The following is a 6,000-nucleotide window of genomic DNA, read 5'->3' as shown; positions in this document are numbered from 1 at the left end:
ACATCCTTGGACTGTGGGAGGAAACCAGAGCACCCAGAGGAAACCCACGCAGACATGTACATACTCCACACAGACAGTCGCCCAACGGTGGAATTGAACCCAGGTCCCTGGCACTGTGCTGCCCTTTCCTTGAGCATTCATACAACTGAGTGCAGACTTTCTTGGTTTCAAGTCACCTTTATAGGACTTTCACCAAAACTTCTGATCTGGAGCTTCTTAGTAGTTCTAAACTACCTTCCTTTTTCTGAAGCAACTGTTTTATAGCAGAAACTCCCCCTACCATTCTGCTTTTTAAAAGAAATCAGCATGGTAACATAAGTACTTACAAGTTAATCATTAAACCTTTCTGACCCAAATCTACATGCCAAAAACTCAAAATTCAAATTTTAACATAAATATTAAAATATAGATGAATCACACATCTTACAAAACAGTAAATACATTTCATCAACCGATTTGTTAGTCCTCAGCATGATTAATTTGTTGATATTGTCAGGCATTTATATTATAACCTTCAAAAACTATAACCTTTCGGTCCAGTTTTGATTATCTAAAGATATATCTAAAGATAGCATGGGTATGCATTTACAATTTTTCTATAACCATGTCAAGTTCAGCCCAATGGTAAAATCTTTCCAATTTTATGTTTTATGCTTATAAAATGTATATCAACGGCCTTATACTTAGACAATATTGGACACAACAGATGTTGTGCATGTGTGGTGACATGCTTTCCTAAGATTTTCAACAGTTTAAGGTTGAAGGATTACCAGACATTATGTTTAGACTGGTTCCCATAAAATGGATTTTGCGTGTAACAGATTAAAGGTGATGTGAGAAGGATTCATTAGACATAAATATTTTACTTGTAATGCACGCAAGTGGAATATGGGGGAGGGAGAGGAAGTTATCTGATGTTTCTTCAATCAGACTGAGAATAAGGATTCAGTTAGCAGCATGATATTTTGCTGGTAGATCTGCATAATATTTAGTTAAATTTAATAAATGTTGGCAGTCTTTTATCATGGGAAGTATTCTTACTTCATATCCATGCATATCTTTCTATCGTCAAAGTAAACAAAATTATTCATTGCAGAAGAAAAATAACATGACACAGCTGCAAATACATGCTATTATTCTGAAACACCTGATTGCACAAAAGAATACTCCCAAAAGAACAATGGAATTCAAACAATTCTGTACATATACTGTGGTAAAGGAATATTAATAAAGTTTCTGGCACAGGAACAAAATGTCATGTTTGAACATTCAAAACATTCTCTTATAGTAAAATTGAAGGGGCCTGACATGGACATTAGTTTTTCTTGTTTTACAAACACAGATGCTTAGGCATCAGAAACCTCAAACAATTTTTTTTTTCAAAGCAAGTGTTCAGTATTAATTCAAATAATTACTCCTTTGAACTACCTGTGGTGCACATGTAGGCTATTTAGCTAAAGAACAAAGAAAAAAATTCAATCCATCACCAGCTTGGTTGAGTTAGTAGTACTATAGCTTCTGGAGCTTGAAATTTGCGATCCAAGTGGCATTATAGATTTGAGTATTTAATCACACTGATACCCCAGGGTGGTGCTGAGAGAGGACTGCATTATTTGAAATGCTGTTGTTTGTATGAGATGTCAAATTGAGGTCCCACATGGTTTTTCAGGTGGATGTGGAAAATCCCACAGTGCAACATAGAAAAGGAAGGGATTTTCCTCACATATTGGCCAACATTCTTTCTCATCAAATATAATCAAAAACTATTTATCTGCCAGTTCATTCATTTGCTGTACATGTTGGAAATATATAAGTTGGCTGCCATAATCCTCATTTGTATGGTTAGAAGATCCAGTGGATGTGATGAAGCACAACATAAATGAAAGTTCTGTCTTATTCAATTTGAGTATGGTAGTACATTCCTACATAATGCTGGAATCTTTATTCCAATTCTAAAATAGATATGTAGCTGTATTCCTTTAAATAGTTTTCTATTTATATATTGTCTTATAAGAATGGAAACAAGACATTTTGGTTCACTTGTGCAAAATGGATGACCAATCACATGACCAAAAGAAGACCCTAAATTTGTGTTCTTCATTTAGTAAACAAAACAAGTAGGCTTACAGCAGTATTTGTGCATAACATTAGTAGTTTGGTGTGGAAGGGTGATTTTCATATGTGGTTTAAATGTCTTAAAGGCAGGTTGCACCCCTTTAAAAGGGAAGGCGCATTTTTGGCTGGAGTAACTCAGAAAAGATACTACACAATTACAGGCATGGCAGAATGTGCAAGATCCCAGATTTCAAATGCTTTGTTTCAAAGAAGAGGTCAGTATTTTGAAGGGAATTTCCCCAAGTAGGAAGAAGAGCAATGAACTGCCACTCAAAAACAAAACACCCAAAGCAAGTGTTTTATCATTGGCACACTTCACTGAATTAAAATAACTTGGACTGAGCTTTTTGAATAACTTAACGTATTTCTGAACTGCCAACAATGGAGTTGAGGCCCTAACACCAATTTGCATGGTCTTTGGGTCAATATCTTCTGGCAGATCCAGCGTCAAGTCCTAACAAGTCTGATAATCGAACATTAGAGCCTTAATCTTTTAGCTATTCGGATAATGCAACGACGTATCATTGCTATCCTTCAAATTTAGTATTAAACACACTATTTTTCCCAACTGGTCTGTGCTGGAATCGAATGAGAAGTCTCCTCCCCCTACACTTCATCTAATAGTGTATTTATCATGTGGTTATTTTATTGGACTAATAATCCAGAAATAAGAAAATAAAACAAAAACTGTGGATACTGGAAATCCGAAACAAAAACAGAAATTGCTGGAGAAACTCAGCAGGTCTGAGACCATCTCTGGAGAGAAAACAGAGTTAACATTTCAAGTCCAGTGACCCTTCTTCAGAAGTTCTGCAGAACTGTGCTCTTAATCCCAATTGGATTAGTTTTACTTGGAATCATTATTTTCAAATTTCGTCAAATGCAGCCTTGACATTAACAGCCGATATTCTTATTGCATCACTGGAATTGAGCCATTGTATCCTTGTTTGGAATATATCTGGACATCCTAGTGATCCTAATAGAACTTGAAGTGCCACATGATTGATGATCCCTTCCATCACTTTGCTGTTGATGACGAGCAGTCAGATGAGGCAATAATAAGCCAAATTGCATTTATCACACTTTTTAAGGGCATGACATAATTTTCCAGTTTGTCAGGCACTTTGTAGTAAATGTACTGTAACAGCTTGGCTCGAGGCACAGCTAGTTCTGGAGTACAGATGTTTCACTCTGTAGCTGGGATATTGTCTGGATCATTCACTATTGCTGTGCATTCAGCGATTTCTTAATATTATTGAATGAAGAAAATTGACCAAAGACCAGTCGCTGAGAATAGTGTGACCTCTGAAGAAGACTGAAAAAGATTATCAGCTAAGTGAGTTTGACAGAGGGGTGTTGGTTTGGATGTGTGGGATATGAAGGGGGTGTGGTTCTTTGTGACATCAAAGGTACGTCGCAATCATCAGAGAGGATGATGAGAATTTGCTTAAGAAATTAGAGGTGAACTCTTGTTTCTTTTATCCCACAAGTAGTGCTCTAAAAAATACAAAGCTGTTGCAACTGTCTGCACAAGTGTGGATTTTGCTGCAGATATTGCGAGCCTTATTTGTAAATTCAAATCAAATCCCCGCTTTGCTATGTGAACCTGATCCAAAAATTGGCCAAGGTTTTCCAATTGCCATCTGAAAAAAAATTCATAGGTAGCAATCCCCTTTAAAATTACTTATTTAATTGCTGGCAATTTTTCCAATCCAAATTCATAGTCTAGTTTGATCTGAATGAATCCATTGGGGGTAAAGGGGAGAAGCCCACTTAATGCAAAGACTTGCCTCATATTTACTTGCTGCATATTTCAGGATTAAACTGTTTTAAAGTGCCAGAATAACTTTGACAATGACTAAGGAAAGGTAAGTGTGTAAGTTAAATGAGGGGATAAGATGTCAGGTGTGTAAGTGGGTAATGGGTTGGAGGGTGGTATCACGGTTGGGGGAGGTGAATATAGTATTGGGGTGGATGGCTGGCAGGATAGGGCAGGAGTGTTGTCAGCTCCAGCAAATTATTGAGTGCCCGGTTGGTTCAGGTCAGGGTTTAGGTTGAAGGGTTTTGATTGGTGAGGAAGAGAAGGCGTCTGTGATGTAACATTGTATCATGGGGGATAGATGTCGGGTCCACTAGGGTTGAATCAGAGAGAGGGATGGTTTCAGACCAGGCAGGGGATGATTTAGGGTCAGCTTGCCCAGGCGTGGGCCAGTTGTCATATTGGGAGATGGTCAGATTTGGAGGTGGTGTTAGGCCCTGAGATGTCATTGGTTAGAGGGGTGTAGTTGACGGGGGTAGGGGTGGGTGTAGGTGTGTGGTGAAGGGAATGGTGAATCAAGAGTTCAGCTCAATTATTGCCAAGGAGGTAGAGCAGGTTTTGTTTAATCATAGAATCCCTACAGTGAAGAAGGAGGCCTTAATGCCCTTTGAGTCCGCACTGGCCCTCCGAAGACAATCCCACTCACATCTAGTCCTTCACCCTATCCTTGTAACCCACATTTGCTTTGACTGACTCTCCTAACCTACACATCTTTGGACATTACAAGGTTAGATGGCCAATCCATCTAATCTGCATATCTTTGACTGTGAGAGGAAACAGGAGCACCTAGAGGAAACCCACACAGACACAAGGTGAATGTGTAAGCTCCACACAGATAGTCACCCAAGACTGGAATCGAATACAGGTCCTTGATCATATGAGACAGTAGTGCTAACCATTGAGCCACCATGCCACCCTAACATTTTCTGGGTAACTGTTGAAATAAGTGAAATTACTAACTGGAAGGTCCCAGACACAGGGAATTTCAATTTTCCAGACAATTCCCTGAGTTAGTTTGTGCAGACGTTTGCATGCACAACTACACTGCAGAAATCTGGGCTATTATAATGAAGTGTCTGTCTCTCCAAGAAGGGACAGATGCACACTACGTTCCTACCAGCATGAACATATCAACACGAGAATACAGATGCATCAGTCGATTTTTTTAAAGCCATCTCCAGTCTGGGGAGATTGGAGGGACCGTATTTGTCAATGAGCCAGGCATTGAGGATGGGCATTAAAATTAGATGAACCCCATTTATGGACTATCCTGCCTCATTGTCTATATCAAACTGAGATAATAATAGTTAATTGATTCACCTAAACCTCAATGTGTCTTTAAGAATAGCAGGATTCGGTTTCCAGAGATCCATACCTCAAAGAGGAATTAAATGTTGCCATATTTATTGAAATGTTAACTGGCGAATCTCTTAAGGAACAAATTATATCAGCAGTCCTCTCACTAACTGTTAATGTGGAGAAAATAGACATATGGGCAGCCAGCCTGCTTTTAAAACTGGAGATTTTGTGTTGCAGGCTTGGCTGGGAAGCTGGAAGATAAGGTGTATGAGGTCAGATTTCGAATTTTTAAAAGTTACATACAAACAAATGTAATGCCAAAAATATGCAAGTTGACCCATTAAAGGTAAAAAAAAGTAGCATTTTTCCCTTTCATCATTTTTCAAGGATAAAACAGAACTGAGGTAAAGAAGCAGGTTTTATTATACAACTTGACTTTTTGTGTATCTGTTGTAGACTAACAGTTCATTTATGTTTCTTTGCCATGGCAATCTATGACCTACCTGGACTGGTTTCATTGATGGTGTAAACTTTGTTCTCCTACCACATTTTCCTGATTATAACATGGGAATGAGTGGATTCCTTGCTGCTGGCTCCCTTTTCATGCTGTCAGCTGTGATTGTACTCAGAAGGATGTTGAGGGTTCTGCATTGAAAAAATGCGAAAGAGCCAGTATTCTGTTCTAAAAGATAGACTGTCCTTCTTAAAGGAAGCTGCAATAAATAATATTGCTGGAATTTAAAAGATCCAAATGGAACACCAATGGA

The sequence above is a fragment of the Chiloscyllium punctatum genome, chromosome 32, assembly GCF_047496795.1.
Source record: "Chiloscyllium punctatum isolate Juve2018m chromosome 32, sChiPun1.3, whole genome shotgun sequence".
Classification (NCBI taxonomy): domain Eukaryota; kingdom Metazoa; phylum Chordata; class Chondrichthyes; order Orectolobiformes; family Hemiscylliidae; genus Chiloscyllium; species Chiloscyllium punctatum.
The sequence above is the reverse complement of the archived record's forward strand: the minus strand, read 5'-3'. Positions refer to the sequence as shown.